Below are 10,305 nucleotides of genomic sequence, written 5' to 3' on the forward strand. Positions count from 1 at the left end.
ATGCCTGTATACTTTGAGGTTCAGGGTGCTGACCTTTTCTCCTGAACAAGGTAAACGATATATATGTCTGACTGATTAAAGTAAGCTTGTTAACCCATTTTGAGTTGCTTTCCTTTAACAAAGCAGATCCAAGAACCTGTAGTAGCTGCAAACCCTGAGGATGCTTGGGGTGCTTGCTGCTACAGCAGGACAGCCGCCCATGCTCAGCTCAAGGATTAAGTGCCGCACACACAGTGGCTCCCATTTTCCAAGGTCCAAGGGCGTGAATGATTATAGGCGTCACACTTAGCGGTGTGACCCTGGGCAGCTCACTTAACCCCAGTTGCCCCCCCCCCAATTCTAGGTTGCAGAATGCTCTGTTCGGTTCGGTCGGACTGATGGGGGCCCCAGGGCGCCTCGGCAGTCGTGGGGAGCACTCGGAGCGTGGCTGGGCATGGGAGGGGCCAAGGGTGCCCTGACTTGTGTCCGTCCCCGGCCAGGAGTCATCAGCCTGTGATGGCCCCACGCGAGGATGCACGGGCCCATTCTGCAGATGGGGAAGCTGAGGCAGGAAGGCTGGCAGGGCCAGGCCTCCCAGACCTGCTGGTAGATGCGGTGTGGGCTCTGGGAGCCCCCTCGGACTCTGATTAATGCGTCCCATCATTTGAGGACGCATTTGCACGAGGCAGTAAACCTGCGTGGTGGCCGAGCCCGAGCTGGAGCTGGCCCGGCCCCCCACGGTCCGCTGCCTCCGGCTCCTCCCGCCCTCCATCACTCTGGGACCTCTGACTCTTCCCGCAGCCTTGGGTACGTAGGACCACGTGGGTGAGACCCAGCACCGTGGCCGACACAAGCCCACTTTTAATGGACTCGGCTTCTCTTTGCTGAGAAGACCCAGGCCGCATTGTCTCGGCAGGGCCCGCGTGCTGGTGATTTGGGGGCTCCGCGGCAGCCCTAACCCTCTTCGCTGGGGTCGGGTTTTGCCCTGTTATTGCCCGTGACCTGCCCCCGGCTCGCTCTGGGGGCACGTCTGCCTGCCCTCTTCCCTCTGTTCCTCTTTGTACCCCCAAGGGCTTAACACGGCGCCTGGCACAGTAGGCGCTTAATCAGTGCTTAGTGACCAGAGTGGGTGAGGGACCTGCAAAAGGTTTTGCGCTTTTGCATCCTCTGGACCGGGCGGTGTGCTGCCTTTGCACACAGTAGGGGATCAAGCAATGCGCCTAGAAGGAAACAGAATGTTTATGTCCCGGGCGCCTACAGACAAAGGCCGCGGGTCCTCCGAGCAGTCGAGCGGGAAGGAGCAGAAGGGCCTCGGCCAGGCCCCTCTAGACTTACACAACTTCCGGTCCGGCAGGCGCTCTCTTCCGCCACCCCCACTCAGGCTTACGCTTGCGGCCGCTATAAACCTCGTAGGCTCCGTGGAGGGCGTGGCTTGTGCAATTTAAACGGAGGGGCCATGCGCAGTGTAAGGACTCGCGGGCGGCGCTCACGACGCAGGCGCAGCAATACCCTGGCGCCATCTTGGTACGGGCCAACTCACGCTCGGCGCTTCCGTGCAGCGCGGGGCCGTTTCCCTATGCCGTGCGGCGAACCTGAGCCCGGGTAAGCGAGGGGCGTCACTTCCGCCGGCCTCGGCGTCCGCATCTTCAGAACGAGGCTGTGCTCGGTGACGTCCCTGCGCCGCGCGTCGGCCCGCCTCCCCACTTCCTCTCGGTCCAGCCGGCCTTCCCTGGTGGTTCTGAGCCGGTCGTGGCAGCTAGCAGGGATCTGCCGGGGGTTGTGTCCAGGCCGCGCGCCCCACAAAGCCGAGCTTATAATAAGTAACAATAAAAATCGCAATCGCTGTGATAGCGCTCTAAGGTTGGCAGAATGCCTCACACGTGACTCCTCTTGTCCTTACGGTGAGTGCCGCGATCGTACCCATTTCACAGATGGGGAAACTGAGGCAGAGAGAGCCCAAGGGACTTGCCCAGGGTCACACAGCTAAGAGTTGCCAGAGGTCGCATTTGCACCCAGGTCTTACTGCCTCCAGGCCCCCGATGAGCCCCCTTTGTCCAATTAATGATAAGAAAGTTAATACTGTATTAATAATAGGAATAATTGGGGCGGCCAGGAGGCGCAGTGAGCAGAGCACCGGCCCTGGAGTTAGGAGGACCTGAGTTCAAACCTGGCTTCAGACACTTACTAGCTGTGTGACCCTGGCCAAGTCACTTCTCCGGTCGCTGCCGGGTTTTGTTCCGGTTTCCTGAGGCATGTATCTGCGTCTCTGGTGCTGCGGGCTTTGGGTGAGTCAGATCACCTCCATGGATCTCGGTTTCCTTTTATGTAAAGGGAGGCAGCTACATTGGAGCATCTTTTTGTGCTCTGAGACAGGGAGGGAGAGGTGAGTCCTGGCTGCTTCCCGCAGTCAGCATGGCTGACCAGAGAACTGCCTTAGAGATCCGGCACTGGGCTGTGGGGTGGAGAGCTGGGAAGGGCCTTCACAGCCCCCAAGAACCCCAGGTCAGGCCCCAGGGTCAAACCTTTGACTCTAGGCTCCATTGCCCAGACAGTGAAACCGAGGCCCAGAGAGACTCAGGGACTTGTCCAAGACAAGTCAGTGGCCCTGCCAGTGCTTAAACAGCCTGTCTTCAGACTCCAAATCCAGCATTGTCCCACTAGACCACACGGCCCCGATACGGATCCCTTTGTCCAAAGGGGAAACTGAGGCCCAGAAAGGTTTTAAGTGACATGCCCTAGTTTACAAAGTGGTAACAGAAATGGGAACAATAATAATATGCTTTATGTAATGCTTTAAGGTTTGCAAAGTGCTTTCCGCATATGATTTCATTTGGCTGTGTGGTCTGGGGTCTCTTCACTCCATCCAGTGAAATTTGATGAGATAAAGCCTTCCTTGAGCACCCGATCTGTGCCTGGCACAGTGCCCAAAGCAGGGAGTACAGACAGAGGCAAAAAGATGGCCCTTTTTGTTAAGAAACGTGATGTCTCGAAGGAGGGAGACAATCTGCCTGCTGTTACCGGCTTGGTGACACCTGCCAGAGATCTCTCCAGTTCTGTGCCAGGGATGGTCCCTGTGTTTGGTGACTGGGCCCCACGGCAGCTAACCTGGGCCTAAAAGGGAGATCAAAGGGGATCAGAATCTTTGAGGAGGGGGCATCTCATCCAATGAAATCATGGACCTTGAAGTCAGGTCACTTCTGAGTGGATAGATAAATGGAGAGATAGACACAGAGAGAGAGGATATTAAACACCTACTATGTGTCATTCCTCTGGTGGTGCAGATAGTACCCCTAGAGAGGCTGATTTCAGGAAATTGCTTGCCCAAATAAAGTGCCTGTTACGTGCAGGTCTCTACAGTGAAGAAGAAGAGTTATTTAATGAAATCTAACGGGCCATTCCCACGTTCATCCCTTCATTGGGTGCCCTCCCATAAGCACTGATGGGTTTGTGTGTGGTTTTATGGCTTGGGCATCTGGATTATTGCTTTGCCTGAAAAGCCTCAGGCTAGATGAACAGTGCTGCATATGTTGATTTGCTGAATTTATTATTAATGCGGGGCTTGTCTTCAAAGCTCAGAAGATTCCTGTTCTCTGGAAACCTGGGGCTCAACCCTGACTGTGTCCCTCAAAAGCAAGGAAAACCTTCTGCAAAGCTGGGATGTTGTGCCCTTGGGCCTGGCACCTTCTACAAAGCGGGTTTCTTTTCCCTTTTTCTTAGAAACTTAACAGTGAGCCTCAGAGTTCAAGATCCCACTCTAGTCCTTCAGTTTGCTGGGAAGTATCCCAGGGCTCTTCGGTCCTTACCAGGCGTCCCATTTGCTTTTGTTCTCTCCTGAATACAGTTTCTTTCTTTTTTTTTTTTTTTTGGCCTTTATATTTTCTGGGCCATTGAGGAAGGCTTCATGTGTAGTTTGCATTATTAGTTATTTTCTAGACAGGATCATTTACCTATTTTTTAAATTATCAGATTTTTTCTACCTTCTACCTCCTCTCCCAATAAAAAAAAGTGAGTAAAATACAAATCTGTGTTATCTGTACCCCCAAAGTGTGTCTTATTCTATAAATTAATCTGTCACCATCACTGAGCCTTTGTGTTGACCCGTGTTCTTAAATCTTTCAAAGTGGGACCCAAGCTGAGACTTCTTGTTCTGTCATTTCAGTCCTGTCTGGCTCAATCGTGACCCTGTTTGGGATTTTCTTAGCAAAGGTACTGGAGTGGTTTGCAGTTTCCTTCTCCAGCTCATTTTACAGATAAGGAAACTGAGACAAATAGGATTAAATGACTTGCCCAGCTAGTGAATGTCTAAGGGTGGATTTGAACCTATGAAGATGAATCCTCCTGACTTCAGTCATAGTCACTGTGCCACCTAGCTGCCCTTGGTGTATTGAAATACCATTTTACACACACACATATTCATTCAGTTATGTCCAACTCTTCATGAACTCATTTGGGGTTTTTGATTTTTTTTTGGCAAAGACACTAGAATGATTTGCCATTTTCTTCCCTAGCTCATTTTACAGATGAGGAAACTGAGGCAAACAGGGTTAAGTGACCTGCCCAGGATCACATATCTAGTAAAACATGTGAATCTGGATTTGAACTCACAAAGATAAGTCTTCCTGACTCCAAGCCCAACACTCTGTCCACTTTGGTGCCAACTCACTGCCATTTTGCTGAGCCTTAGAGGATGCCAAAGATTCCAATAAGCAGAGATGAATGGAGATACATTTCAGGATTTGGAGATGGAGGGTCCAATTCAGGGAATATCTAGTCATCCATCTGGGTGGAAAGTAGACTTGATGAAAGGTCGTCAAATGAAATAAACTTGGGAGACTTGGTGGGCTCCAGATTAGGGAGGACTCTAATCCCAAGTTAAAGAGTCTATTTCTTGCCCTCGAGATAATGAGAAGCCACTAATTGATTTTGAGTTGGGAAATGACATCAGCACACTGGGTTTAGTAAGATTGTTTTGGCAGGTGTGTGGAGGATGGATTGGAGGCAGGGAGACCAGTTAGGAGGCCATTGGAGAGGTCCAGGGCATAGTGATGAGTGTTGAATAACAGACCAACAGAGATCCAAAGTACAGAGTAAGGACTTCTCTCTGTGTGCAAGATCAGGCCTGCTTCAAGCACACATTCTAGTTGTGATGGAATTTTGTGGATCTAATCACAGGAAATACCTTGCTTTGAATAAATCTGGTATGGATGCCCTCAAAGGACAAGACATGCAAGTCTGAAGGACTTCCAACCGTGAGCACAGAGGTCACACGAAACCAAACCAGTTATCCCAGGAAGGAGGGAGTTCAAGAAGGAGCAAAGAGATGATTCTGATCAGGAGGAAAAGGCACTGTCCAGGGAAGCTGCATGTGGATGCACAGGAGCCTCACAGTTTACTTTTCATCTTGGTTTAACTTTTTTTTTTTAATTGGAATATAAACACCAAAAAAGAGGGCCATTTCCATATGAAAGTTTCCACGTGAAACTATGAGTCTCTGAAGCATAAAATAAATTCAACATGTTATTTTCAAAGCTGTCCTGTGTTTTCTTCTATTCATTCGCTTTTTCAGTGACCTTGTTTTCCTTTTTGCAACCTTATCACTAGACACCAGCCCCCAATACCCTGCCAAAATAAAAACACAATTCTTGTAACACATAAGCATGGCCAAGCAAAGCAAAATCACACATTGGCCATGTACAAAAAAGGCATGTCTCCTGCACCTTGGCTTCTTGGTTGCTCTGACAGGGAGTGGGTGGCCTGCTTTGTGAGTGCTTCTGTGGAGTTATGAATGGGGATTCCATTCATCAGAATTCTTTTTTAAAATAAATCCTTCATTTTTATGTCACCTGTACTTCCCTCTGTACCCCTCCCCATCAGCAGAGAGCCATTCCATGTTACAAAGAGCTGGAGGCTTTTTATCATGGTTGAGGTTTTCAAGAAATCCAGCCACTCATAGTTTTTTTTTTTCTCGACTTTTTTTTACATCAGTTGTTTTTGATAGAAGACTACAATTTCTTTAATGTTTTGATTATTGTATAATTTCTTGTTGTGTTATGGAGTCTGTGTAATTTAGGTTTTCACAATAATTGCTATGGTATGTGTAATGAATATACTAATAGATTAGACTTTTCAGAATTGCCTTTTCTAGCTTGAGTCAGACTTACAATGCAGCTTGGAGTGATCAGTCAAATCTTTGACAAGGCTCACAATCACTGGCATTCTTGTGCCTGTTTACCTGAATCAAAGACTGTAGAACCTGTTCTTGTCACAGACTCTGGTCCCCAAAGACTGGAATTCAGAATTGTTGTATTGTCTTCTGTTTGTGGACTGGTCCTGGGAAACCTCGGTGGCCATAGGGAAGGATTATTTGTAATCCACCTACCTCCCCCGCCCCCTTCCCATTGTGATTTATATATAAAATCTGGCTTCGCTGCAACAGAAGTATGCGCTGGAGAATTCCGATTTGCAAATCTGTTCCTTATAATGAGGCTAATTAAATAAATGGCTATCTGATTACTAGCACTTTGTTTCTGTTTCTTCATTCTCAGGTTAGAGACTGGCCCAGTAACATTCTCTTAACATTTGGCAAAGGTACTGGAGTGGTTTGCCATTTCCTTCTCCAGTTTCAGACAAAAGGTTAAGTGACTTGGCCAGGATCACACAGCTAGTAAGGGAAGAAAGGCCTTAGTTATTAATACAGCTATGTTACTTACATTCCCCAGAGTGAGGAGGGAGAGTACCTACAGATACAAAATTCTGAGAAGCAAATATTTCTAAAGGAGGAAGATGGCTCCTAAGGGATGTGGGGGCTGGAAAGGCCAGGAGCGGGATGAGATGAATCTTAATGCCCACGATGGTTCCAGGGTAGAAGTTTAATTTGCAGTATGAACAGGGTGGAGATGATGGCCCAAATGAAGGCAGCAAGACATAAAGTTGCCCAGGGTGTGATGAAATAGGGCCCCAGTCATAGCTCAAGGGACCCTACAGTACCACCCCCATGTGCCTGCCTGGTCGCCTCAGCACCCAGCAGCACTCCTTAGCCCTCTGGATACTTCTTCCATAATATGACCTAGATTTGGAGGCAGAAGAACTGAGTTCAGATCCTGACTGCACCTTGCCAGCCCAGGGGAGTCACTCTCCCTATCTGTTTCCTGTTTGTAAAAGCAGAGGGTTGAACCAGCTCTAGATCTTGGATCCTCCACGCCGAGATCACTTCCTCTCGATGTCCTCTCTCTGGTGCTCATGGCAGCCCCTGTACATACCCTACGTCGCCTCCTCTCACACCTCCCTACACACTGGGCCAGAAGGCAGAGTTGGCACATTCCTGGTTCCCCATCCATCAGATGCTCCCTCTGCAAGCATCATGAAGCAGTCATGTCTCCTCTTCTCCCTGAAACTGGTCCATCTTTGGTACTGCCCTCTATGGACCTCACACTAACCTGGCCCATTATTGCGGCATCCATCTCATCCCCTCCTCTGGTTCTGAACTCCACCATGGAGGTAACTCACCTCCATCCCAGGCAGCTTGGTGCATAGTGCAGCTGGATCTGGAGTCAGGAAGACCTGAGTTCAAATTCAGCCTTGGACACTTATTGGCTCTGTGCCCCAGAGCAAGTCACAAAAATTGTTTCTTCTGTTAAAATGAGGGGGCTAGACTCACCGGGCATTTCTAGCTCCCAAGGTTCTACATCAATGTCCAATATTATTAGCAACTCCAGGAGTCACCCCAGAATCCCCCCAAAAGCCGTTCCTGCCCATGAGTGAAGGTCCATTCCCTCTCCTCTCAAAGGATGCCAGTACCCCAGTCCAGTCCTGTAACTGGATGAGGCAAGGCAAGATGGGCTAAGGTTGGGATGACTGCCTTTCCTTCTCATCCCCAAGCATGTCATGTGCACCATCTTCCCCCTATCTTATTAGAGTAAAATAGGAAACTCCCCAGCCTTTAGTGCCTGCCTGAGACCCGAGCTTAGGATCTCACCAAGCCAAATCCTGCCACCCTCTCTGAAGGGTCCTTGCTATCCTAGGAAGCAGCATGGCCTGAAAAGATCATAGGATTTAGTGAAAGAAAAGAACTAAGGGCTGTCTAGTCCAACCCATGGGGCCCTGGAGCCCAGTGATTTGTCAACATGCCCACAATCACCCAGGAAGCACATTACAAAGCTAGAATTTGAGCCCTGGTTCTTTCTCCAAATCCAGCTCCTTTGGACTGAGTCAAAAGGTCGGCTTCTTTCGATTGCTGGTTCTGTTGCCACTATGCTGTGTGGCCTTGGATAAATCATGTCACCTCTCTGGGCTCCAGTCTTCATCAAATTAGAGGTCTGACCAAATGATGACTAAGATTTAGGCCACTCTCAGATTCTATGAGCAGTTCATTATTCATGATGTTGTCAGCTATAGGGAAAGAAGGGGAGCATTCCCAGTGAAACTTTTGCACAAATGACCTTCTCATTGCCTATTTGCTTCTTCCACAGAGGAATATATAACATAGTATTATATATTACAATATAGAACTGAATATCAGACTTGAGAGAGGAGATTGAGGGATGGGTGTGGAGCTCATGGAGCTGTCCCTGAGAGGGTGAGCTCTAGAGACCATGGGCTCTTAGAGTCATTCCTGCTTTGACACAGGGACAGACCCAAGCCACCGCACAGGTCTCCAGGGGAGGGCCGGCTGACAAACTGGATGCCAGAGTCAGGATCCAGAAAGAGCTTGACAAGCTAGAGTGTTGGCTTGAACCTAGTGAGATGGACTCCAGGGGAGATGAGTGCAAATTCTTGTTCTTTTTGTTGTTCAGTCGGGTTTCACTTTTGTCTGACTCTCCGTGACCCCATTTGGGGTTTTCTTAGCAGAGATACTGGAGGGGTTTGCCATTTCCTTCTTCAGCTCATTTTATAGATGAGGAAACTGAGGCAAACAGAGATGACTTGTCCAGGGTCACATAGCTAGTAAGTAAGGGCAGATTTTAAATTCAGGTCTTCCTGACTCTGAGCCTAGTGCTCAATCCACTGCACCACTTACCTAGAGGGTTAAAATATATATATATTGACTCCATACATATACATACCATACATACACAGTAGGGAGGAGGAAGCATGGTTGGACAACAGTTTGTCCAGGAAAAGATCCAGGGTCCTTAGGGGACCACAAGCTCAATCTAAATCAGCAGTGAGATGTGACTGCCAATAAATGCTCATGTGATTTTATAGCTTTTAGGACCAGGAAGGGGATAGTTCTGTTGTGCTCTGCTCCGATCGTGATTCACTTGGAGGATGAGGTTTAGCTGGGAACACTAGAGTTTAAAGAGGACTCCAATAAGCTGGAGTGTGTCCAGAGTCAGTTATTCAACAAGCATTTATTAAGCACCTACTAGTGTCAGACACTGTGCTTAAGTACTGGGGATACAATGAAAGGCAGAAGACAGCACCCCTCCTCCTGTCCCCCAGTCTGATAATCTGGAAGACTTCAGATTGTCAACCAAGGGAAGGCTCCCTGAAGAAGGTGGGGTTGTAAGGGACTTCCGGGCGGGGAGTGGAGGAGAGAGGACCTTCCAGGTGTGGGGGCCAGGAGGAGAGAATACCCAGCGTCACAGACTTGTTCTAGGAAGAGCCTGGAGGCCAGGCGTACTGGATGGAAGAGTGTGGGGGAGTGAGGCATGAGCAGACTGGAAAGCCAGGACGGGGCAGGTTATGAAGGGCATCGAACACTAATATTTTGTATTTGCTTCTGGAAGCGATAGGGAGTCTATTGAGTAGGGGGTGACCTGGTCTGATATGAGCATTAGGAAAATCAGGGGCTGAGTGTCAGAATGACCTCCAGGATGGCTCCCCGACGAGGAAGGACCTTGAGACCATGGCAAGTGAAGAATAGTGCAAGGGCTGGGGAGGTTTAACCCAAAGAGGAAAAGACTGGGTTGGAGGGTAGATAGAGATCAAAAGTGCGTTTGAACGTCTGACCTTGTTCTTTAGAGGAGAGCCAGGAGCAATGAGGAGAAGCTGCAAAGATGCTATTTTAGGCTCAAGGTCAGGAAAGCCTCCCAGGGCTCAGCACCATCCACAAGTGGACAGCCTGGAGCTTCTCCAGCCAAGGTGGCTGACAGCCACTTGTTGGGTGTGCTGTGCACAATCAGGCATTTATTAAGCTCCTACTATATGCCAGTAACTAGCACTGGGGATGCAAGTACAGAGAATGAAACAGCTACTCGTGAGGAACTCACATTCTAATGGGAGAAAGAACAGCTGTGCAAAAATCTCTCTCTTCCTTCTCACCGTCTCTCTCCTGTCTTCCTCTTCTCTCTCTCTCCCTTCCTTCTCCCTCTTTTCCTTCTCTCT

General features: G+C 49.1%; 1 protein-coding gene and 1 long non-coding RNA gene across 2 annotated transcripts in view; both read left to right on the plus strand.

Annotated features, from left to right (window-relative positions):
- Positions 1-10,305, plus strand: part of TMEM258 (transmembrane protein 258) — a 428,372-nt gene that overhangs the window by 48,758 nt on the left and 369,309 nt on the right. The gene's annotated exons all lie outside the window — the stretch shown is intronic.
- Positions 203-5,507, plus strand: LOC138177356 (uncharacterized). Its single transcript, XR_011172484.1, has 2 exons — positions 203-1,880; positions 5,152-5,507. It is a non-coding gene; the product is annotated as an uncharacterized lncRNA (long non-coding RNA).

The sequence above is a fragment of the Petaurus breviceps genome, unplaced genomic scaffold (assembly GCF_028583685.1).
Source record: "Petaurus breviceps papuanus isolate PSGF00001 unplaced genomic scaffold, PetGlider_PUasm1.0 90397, whole genome shotgun sequence".
NCBI classification, from domain to species: domain Eukaryota; kingdom Metazoa; phylum Chordata; class Mammalia; order Diprotodontia; family Petauridae; genus Petaurus; species Petaurus breviceps.